Genomic DNA, 10,030 nt, shown 5'->3' on the forward strand with positions numbered 1-10,030 from the left:
GGCACTTAAAGGTACAATTTAAAGTGTGTGTGGGGGAAGCTTTTTGAGTAATCATTTTTTAAATAATTAGCTTAGGAATAATTTGGAAACTCTCCCTTGCAGCACTTTAATAATGTAAAGTACGCTCGTTCTAGAATATTTAATGCAACGCGAACTCCTTGGAGACTGTGGGGAGTTAAAGAGATCTTTAAGGACGGCTATTAATTATGGCCCAGAGACTTCTTCCTGTTATTAGGAAGCACAGCCATAAAGCAAGATAATGCTCCATTCAGATTTCACAGTGCCTCTCCTGTTAGGCATACGAGGAACTGCAGCTAGCATAGAACTCAAGTGCCGGTGAAAGCAGGGATCTCACACACGGAAGGGGGGTGTCTGTACTACAGGTGGCTTCTGCGTATAATTACTTTGTCTCAATGAGGGGATGTGCAACAGATACTTAGGATCAAATAAACACACCACAGGCCACACATTCTACAATAAAAATCCACTACAAGCATGCTCCCCTGCAAGTCTGTCTTCTCCTGTTGTGGTTTACGGCATTAGTACAGGAATTAGTACAGGTGTGGGACCACAGTATGCTGCAGTGTGCTCCTGCTTTCTCCTGTCAGGGCTGATGTCTATCCTCCCCCCCCAGAAGCATGCCTTTCCTCCCCCCCCTTCCTATTCTGTCCTATCCAATTATTCTTTCTCTGAATTCTCCTGGAGATTAGCATTCAAGACACATTCTAAGTATGCGTGGCTGCTCTTGTCTTCCCAGCATGCTCCCTTTATATCCAGGTTTGTGATAGGGGCCAATTTCTCGAAATCTGATGGCATCACAAATCACGCCTTCTTCCTTTTGTTTGCCCACAGTAGGAGTCCTTCCTGCCTAGTGTCAAGATGCTTCTGACCTTGGCCTGCCTGCATCCCTGCTCTGCTCTATCTCAGAGGCACAGGTGACTCTCAGGGCTATTTTTATTCAGGGCTTGCTGTCCCGAGTAGAGCTTGCCTTTGTCTGAAATGCAGCAGCTAAGAAGCAGGAGGCTTACCACAGTGCTGCAAGTATCCCCTCCGCTGTGGTCTCACTGACTGTAATACCCTAGGATATCTTCTTAGCTGTGAAGGAAAAAAAAATAGCAAGGGGCAGATTGCCCCGCTTGACTCTTTCCCAACTCTTTTAGAATAAAAGATAGATCAGTTTCTGTTGTGGGCACACTTCTCATATTTGCCTTCGTAAAGGTGTTAGGAATATTTTCTAACGTGAGCTCTCTGCTGACACAAAATCCCAATCAAGCCAAATCAAAACAAGCCAAATTAAAAAATATTCAGGTTTAATGGGAGTTCTGTGCTCTCGGGTGGCCCCTGAGGTGCTGGAACTTGACCACCGGGAGGAAGGAAAAGAGACCACGTGTTCTAAATATCCCGTGGGAGTGGTCCTTAGCCCCCGCCCCCAGGGAGGGGTCAGGACCTGGCCTGCTGGGATTTGGAGTCCAGAGTGCTAACTCTCAGGGTCAGGGGTCTAGGATAGATGCAAGGGGCTGGGGCCTACGCTCCCAACTTAACAAAAGGGTGAACGTTCCATGGGGGATTGCTTGGACTTAGTTATATTTGTACTTCCTTTTCTCTCCTTAGTTGCATGCACTAAAGCCACATTATAAACTGATGAGGGATTTGTTATTTGAAAAAATTATAAGGAGTTTGCCCACAAGAGCATTGCCTCATCTCATTGCAGACACGTCAGCTGCTTTACATGTGTGAAATGAACTTGATTGGGCTGAGGCCTACTCGCCTGCCGGTTTTTTATCTTTGAAACACATTCCTCATCCTAGGAAGCACTAATGTCTGCTATCAAGGGCTTACTGTAATGAATATGACACTGTCAGCATCTTTGATGGCCCTTTGAATGTGCTGTGAGCTGGGATCAGAGTCAGTTGTAATAGCCTGCAAGATTGATCCCAAGCAAGTGAAATTGGGTTGAAAATAATTCTAATCTTGGCTTTGAAGGATGGATGTGCTGAGGCTGGATGCAGATGTTCCTGGGGAGAGAAGGTTTGGGAATCATTCCGGGAGCTGTGACATCATCCTCCACTGCAAAACCGCATCAGTCATGTGTGGCCTAAATCTGAAAGAATGGCTGAGAACAGAGGTGAAAGGACAAGTTAGGTCTGCAGAAATGGCTCAGTGGGCCAAGTGCTACCCTGCAGGTTGAGGACCTGAGTGTGGATATTCAGAACCTAGGAAGAACCGAATATGTAGTCCCAGCATTCTTCGGGCAAGATAGAAAGTGGATCCTGGAGAATCTCTAGTTAGTCAGTAGCATACAATGGCAAATGAGGGCCTTGTCTCAAACAATGCAGAAGATGAGGACTGACACATGAGATTGCCCACTGATCTACACACACACACACTTGAATTTAAAAATTAAATAAAATTGCGTGTCTATTCATTACCACGAAAAAGTGTATGAGTGTGTGTCTGTGTGTTTTTGTCTGTGTGTTTGTAGGGGGATAATTTGAAGGCTATTACAGAACTATAATTGTTTAAAGTCAAACAAGTTCTCCCTTACTGGTGTTTGGAGAGGAGAAAGCATAAAGGGAGAAAGAAAACTATTTGAGATTGTAGATTAGTGTTTATATGTCCATCCGTTTAGAATGTTTGTGTCAAACTCCTGCTGTCCTCCAGGTGCAGGATAGCTCACAAGAAGACAACTGTCACACTTTCCCCTGGAGTCCAGAACCCATTGAGAGAAAGAGGACTTTCTACTTTCCTCTACTTGCCTGGCTTTAGATCCCCCCGGAAGAAGAACAACACAAAGCTAATCATACAGACAAATATCCGAGATGATTTAGAGTATCTGTTAAAGGCCAAATCAATATCCACTCAAAGAATAAGATGAAAAAATGTTATAAAATTAGACAATATGATAAAAGGAAGAAAACAGAGGGAAAGCAGGGGGATGGATGCCATTGTCTGTAAGGTTACTCTGCAGAGCATGAAAATCGTCTCTAAGATTTCTTTTGCCCATATCCTGCACGTTTATGGAGCATAATCCATTAAATGAAATAAGCAGGGCAAAGGTTTATATTGCTGAAGAGCCTTTGATTAACTGATATGTCTTTTAGAAGATGAAAAACTCTTCTAGCAAGTGCCTTTATTCTTTTACCTTCCAAGACAGAAAGTCACAAGAGATTGCAACAAATGCACAGATACAGGGTAGGGTATTCCCGGGGGCGTGTGATCATTTGGACAGCTAGTGAAGATACCTTTAGAAACATGCATTTATAACTGCAGAAACAGAGCAAGAGGGGAACCCAGGAGATTTGAAATGACTTGAACTCCGGCAGCCCAGCTGTGGAACTAGATGAGGTGTGAATGTGTGGCCATGGTCGACTTGTAAGGAAGCAATCGCAGCGACTGGAATATTATCAGTTCTCAGTGCAACCTGCTCACATGCAAATGTGTCAACATCAACCTGAAAGCCTTGCACTGAATAGCAAAGCAATCTACAACTTTCCACAGATGTAATGTGGCATGGATTTTCTCAGGCGGTGAAGTAATGGCTCACACTTGAAAATCTTGCTTTCTTAAGGAGAAGAAGGGGTGATATGATGCCTGACCATTTGGGGAGTCACATAATCCCTATGTATAAATATCAAAAATGCAATATAGTCTGTTCACACGTTGGACAAACATGTCTTAATTATTAAGAAACCTGTGCCCCAACTCTGTTGTTAATTGAGAGGTTTTAAACAGCGAAGTTTCAGTTTTGCTTTATACACAATGAAATTTCAGTTTTGCATATATATATACACACACACACACACACATATATGTATATATATATAGGCTTAATTTTCAAGGCCAATAATGTTTCAAAAGCAATTGATTTATTTTACAAATTATTTCTCAGTCAACATATACAGCTAATGTAACTACTGAATTAATTTGTAAGAAAAAAATGATATTCTGCTGGGATAAATGCTTGAAACCAAAGAGGGATGAGAAGTTGGACACCCAGCGTCATAATGGTAAGTCATTATGCGTTGTAAGACAGATGAGACAGGTTAATTATTTTAGCTTCCCTCTTTCCTGAGCACTCCCGCTTGTCAAACCTTCTCATCCTGTATAGCAGACCTCAAGTGGTGTAAGCAACCCAGAGGCACTGAAGATTCATAGGCAGCCCTTTCTCTTTAAATAACGATCATAATTACTGCTGTTTGTGATTGGGCACGATGCATATGGGCATGCTTCCCATAGAGAGCGTGAGGAGGTCAAAGGACAACTTTGCAGAAGTGGGTCTCTCCTTCCCCCTTTATTTGAGTTCCAGGGACTAAACCCAGGCTACCAAGCATTTTGGGCAAACAACTCTGCCTCTGAGCCATTTCACTGACTCTCTAGGCAGTCCTTTCTTCAAGGGCATTGAGCAGAAGATGTGGTAAGGTATGTTTGTGTGGTTTAAATGGTGTTAATTGGGTTTGAGTAGTTCTAATAAGGTTATAAATTTTTGTCTGTAAATATTGACTGTCCAATCCTATGTGGGTAGGAAGGTCACTTTACTCATTAATAAATGTATTTTGGAATATATTTGTAAGTAGGAATCCTTCTAGAGAATAGAGAATAGGCCCTGCAGCCAAGGCACACTGTGTGTTCTGAGAAGGCATTACTTGATTGGGCACTGTGCTAGAGGCAACCTGATGCTATAGTTACTAAGAATATTGAGAAGAATCAGCGTACCTGGCATGCACTGAATATTCTTTGTGTGTGTGTGTGTGCGCGCGCGCGTGCGTGCGTGACAGATAGACAGACATACACAGACAGAGAGAAACAGATGGACAGACAGATACTCTTTTTTATTATTTTAAGCTAACCAGGAAATTTCACAGTGACTTCTGGGGCAGGACAGAAAAAAAGTGCATCCACAATAATTGGGGTTCTAGTCAGCTTAGACAAAGAAGTGCAGACAGGGTCATCCTTCCTGGGTGTTAGGAAGCAATGACTGCCCTCAGTGCTTCTAGCTCATACTACTTAATCAGGCTGTTGCCTGAGATAGCCAGCAAGTTGGTGATTGGCCTAGCTGCCTTGGACTCAACCTTGGCAGAGATGATGGAAAGCTGCTGCCGCTTAGCCTTTTTCTGCCACAAACCTAGCCCTCTTTGCTTCCTCCTGAGCCACTCATTTCACTTCCAGTGCTTCTGTGAACTCCTTCCCAAAAGTTAGGAGTGCCAAGATGAGCCCAAAGGCTGCCATTTGCTCAGTTTGGTCATCACTCACTTGCCCGAGACCAGCCAGCTCTGGGTCAGCACTTCTCCATCATCAAAGTGAGCCACTACTGACTGGAGGATCTCTGTGATGATGGACGGTGGTGCTGCTCATCATCGCTTCTCGGATGCTGGTGGAGATCTACATTAGCTGGTTAGCCAGGGGCCAGAAGAGGGTATGAAGTGTGATGCTGACATCCTGCAACTCTTTGCTGTCAGTGCTGACTGGTGTCTTCTGCATTGCGGAGCAGCAGTCAAAAATACTTTTTTTCTGTACCCGAGCAAGGGATGATTCAGTGAGTCCCTTCCCCTACCATGATGTCCTGTACTCTCTGAAGTCCGTCAGAGTTGGCAGTAGGTTAGGTAAAGGGGAGTTTACCAGACCTCCAGCAACTGCTAAGACAAGACCAAACTTGCCAATGGACTCACACACTTTGGCATCCATGATTCGTTCTGTTGAACCTACTCACACCTGCTTTTACTGAGACTGCACATCTGCGTATTCTTGTTCAACTGTCCTGTATACGGAATAGTCTAGTCCAAAGAAGCAATGAGATGAAACAGGAAAGTGTGGGCTGAGCCTTGGGATGCTCATTGTGATGGAGATTCGTACTTAGCTTGTTGGAACCAGATGGAACAAATTTGGGAAACCATTCCTGAGCCAGAGAGGAGAGCACGCGGAGCACAAGGACTTGCTGGTGTGATGTACCAAGCTACTGCAGGTATTTTGGTCTTGTTGGGTTCAGGCAAAAGGCTCGAAGCCTAAGGGTGTCATGCAAGAGTGAGATGATGAGTCTTGAACTGGCAGAAGCCATGATGCACACGGAGAACATTAGATAGAAAGCTGATAGCTGGGGAGATGACCATTCTGAAAAACACTCGCCTTGTAAACCTGAGGACCTAAGTCCAGACAACCAGTGCCCACATACAAAGCCAAATGTGGTCGCAGGTGCTTGTAGCCCCATGACATGAGATGGGGAGAGATGTCCCTGAAAGCTTGCTGGATGACTAGTGTGTAACCTAGCAAAGTTACACACACGTTTTTACACACATGGGTTCACCCAGACACATACATGCACATGTAGCAACTAGAAAAAAGAGGAAGCAGCTCCTTGGGTTTGTTTGGAAAAGCCACCCCCCCACAGGCTTCTTAACTTTTCCATTCGTGAAATGGCTCCAGTATTTTGTGTGTGTGACTCTGAGTACAGCCATATAAAAATAGGTATATAGATCAAATATGCAATGATAATAAATCACAAGGAAATTCAATTTTAAAACAATTCATAACTTGTAATTTATTAAAGAAGAAAACAAATTTTCAGAAGAGAAAGATGTGTGTACTTGTTTACTTTTACAAGAAGAATTAAATCTTGACCGAATATGTAATACTACAGGGCACGCGGCATCTTCCACAGCTTTTAGAGTTAATTGATATCTTGGTTTTATAATCATCACTTCTGAGAACTCTGCTCCACATAGTCTTGTAGTACAAAACAGCAGAAATGCATTTAGGGCCATTTCAGAACTCGCTGGAAATTCTGTTCTGACCCCCAGTCCCCCGAGTCTGCTGTCTATTGTTGTGATAAATGCCACAAACAAAAGCAACTGGAGGACATTCTGGCTTATGGGTCCAAAGTCACAATCCATTATTTAAGGAAGCCGAGAAAGGTCCTCAAGCAAGGCAGGAACTTAGAGGCAGGAACTGAAGCAGAGACCCTGGGGAAACGGTACTTATTGACTTGCTCAGCTTATGATTTTATTCCTCCCAGGATCTTCAGCCTCAGGGCTGGGGCCATCAACAGTGGACTGGCCTCTCCTGTCAATCATTAATCAAGACGATGTCCAACTGACGTGCCTACAAGCCAATCTTGGATGGAAGTATCGTTTTCAGCTGAAATTTTTCTTCCCAGATGACAGTAGCTTATGCCAAGCAGACAAAAAAGCCTAGCCAACACACAAGCTACAATTAATTTCGTGAAGTCTACAATTTAAAGAGCAATATTAAGATCAGATTTTCAAACACAATACGTTCCAAAGGTATACTAAATTTGATACTTACAAGCTGGGGAAAGAAGATGGAGAGATATTTATTCTTTGTTTTTTCTATATTCTATTACATTCTATTAAGGGCAGAAAACTTGGTACTCTGCACTTTATAACATGCCATAGTCTTGAATATGAGTCAGGATATTCAGGCAGGGTTTTGTAGCGCTGCACAGCATGGTGGCGTGCACATTGAGTTGTGCAAGTTGTTAGTTCAAAGCCGAGGCTGAGGGACAATTTTGGGCTGCACCCGGGATGATTGATTCTGGAAACACCTCAAATCATCACATGTTTGCTTTATAGTTAATTTTTGGTCACTGAATGTTTTTATTCAATTCAGAAACTTGTATTATTGTTCATTTTCCTATGGTCCTCATCATTCAGCTACAAGAATCCATGTACAGTTGCAATCCATAGTTTAAGAACCTGGGCCCTGGAGAACACCACACTCCAGTGTTCTGGGATGCCAGGATGATACATTCATGCTGGCAAATATGTGGGCACAAGCAAAGGAGACCTTGATTATAAGGCCCAGTGCTACTCAGCACATTAATCTGAGAATGCACAGTTCATTCACTCCACATGCCCCAGGCACGAATGGAATTTTTAAAGACAGCAGAACCTCCTACTAGGTAGCCCTCATATGCCCCATCGAGAATGACAAATTAACCTCTTGGAATCATTCATTATGAAAATTGAGTAAAGAATTGATAATTAAATCTCCAAGTGATGGCTCGCTGAATCCTGTGGTACAGAGTGATTAATACCAGCTGGCCAAGGGCAGAGTAAGGGCTCCCCGCTCCCCAGAGGAGAAGCCTCCACTGGGCCCCGTCTGCTCACCTGTTCATCGGAGATTGTCCTTCAGGAGACACGGAAGGAAGAATGGAGCCCTGAGCCCGGTTACTGTCACAGCATGGGTGGCTTCAGCATTCCTCTAGAGCTTCGAAAGATTCTTTTTTTCTTTTACCTCTCATTCAATATATCTCAAGTGACTGACTGACTTCCTGTGCATCTGAAAATCTGAAGTATAACTTAGGCCAGTTGAGAACTGCATAGCTACAGTGGCTCTGATCCTGAACACAAAAATAAAAGCAAAAAAGTACAGGATGGTAAAATCAATACAAAAGAATCATTCATTTAATCTTCACTTTCTCTGAGATTACTCCCCACCTGTACCGTGGACTTTTGTAAAGACATGAATAGCCTGGCTACTATTATTCCATAAATACACATGAGACAGTTCACTTGAATAATGCTATGGTGTTTTGTGGGCAGACTATGAAGGAGGAACGAAGGATAAGCTTTACTGAGAGGCGAGTCTCTCTATCGGGTAATCTGTAGGAACCAAAGAGAGAAAGCACATTTCATATTTACCACCTCTCCCCACAGAAGGGTCTCATAAGCCTCTCAAACTTGACATCTCTCTTTCCCAATACACTTAAGATGGGGTGTATATTATAATAACACTCTTATTTTCTTAGAGACTTAAAAGAAAATAGTCACATATATGTTGAATATAGCTAGCTGTGTGTCACTTAATGACGAGGAAACAAACAGAAAAAAGTCAGTAGGTGATTTGTTGTACATATCTTTGACTATACCCACAAAGACCTACAGGATATATATATAGATCCTGTGCTACAAGCTGGGCGTCTGACATACATATTGTATATTGTGTACAGTATTCATATGGCTTGCACCTATTGCTCCTGGGGCCACAATGAGTATAACAATGTAAGATTATTCAGTGCAAGGGAAAATGGTGTGACCAAGAAATGTAGTTGGTTAGATATGGGAGGATGCTAGAATAGGTTTACTTTAAGAAGAACAAAAAGAGGTGAAAAGTTAATTATTTTCTGTTCCTTAACTAGAAGTACATATTAAAATTCAGTATTTCCTTCAAGTCTCCTGAAAGACACCTTTCACTGAACAGATGGCCGGGAAGGGCAGAGTGGAACTTCCCCTCTGAGGACCTGGGTGCCCTTATTTTGCCCTTGATCAGTTGGCATTAATTATTGGGCACCAGGTGAAATGGCAAAGCAGTTGAAGCACAAATGAGAGGACTAGAGGAACTCAGCTCTCCAGAACCAAAGTAAATGATGGGTAGGTTTCTTAGTTATTGCTCTATTGCTGGGCACGTACCGTGACCATGGCAACTCTTATAAATAAAGACATTTAGTTGAGGTGGTTTGCTTACAGTTTCAGAGGTTCATCAGGATGGGGAGCATGGCAGCATGCAGGTAGATGTGGCCCTGGAGCTGAGAGTTCTATGTCTTGACTCAACACCAAAAAAAAAAAAAAAAAAGCTGGGGAAAAGAGACCCCAAAGCCCAACCCCACAGTGACACACTTCCTGCAACAAGACCACACCTTCTAATAGTGCCACTCTCTTTGGGGGCCATTTTCTTTCAAACCACCACAGCAACTTAAAACAGGGTTTATTGGGAGCCTACAGTTCCAGAGGATGAATCCATGACCATCATGGCAGGGAGCCTGGGAGCAGGCAGGCAGGCAGGCAAGGCGCTGGAGCAGTATCTGAGAGCTTACATCTTGAGACACCAACAAGAAGAGAGCTACCTGGGAATAATGTGGGCATTTTTAAAGCCAGAATCCTGATTCCAGTGACAACAAGGCCATACATAATCCTTCCCAAAGAGTTCCATCAATTGGGGACCAAACATTCAAATATGTGAGCCTGTGAGCGTCATTATCAACCAAGGCACCACATTCTACTTGCTGGCCCCAATAGCT

The 10,030-nt window shown here is 43.2% G+C and overlaps 1 pseudogene; it reads right to left on the reverse strand.

Moving 5' to 3' along the window:
- Positions 1-5,000: 5,000 nt before the first annotated feature.
- LOC130865563 (prohibitin 1-like) lies at positions 5,001-5,682 on the reverse strand (annotated as a pseudogene).
- Between the last annotated feature and the right edge of the window lie 4,348 nt (positions 5,683-10,030).

This window comes from Chionomys nivalis, chromosome 23, assembly GCF_950005125.1.
Source record: "Chionomys nivalis chromosome 23, mChiNiv1.1, whole genome shotgun sequence".
Lineage (NCBI taxonomy): Eukaryota > Metazoa > Chordata > Mammalia > Rodentia > Cricetidae > Chionomys > Chionomys nivalis.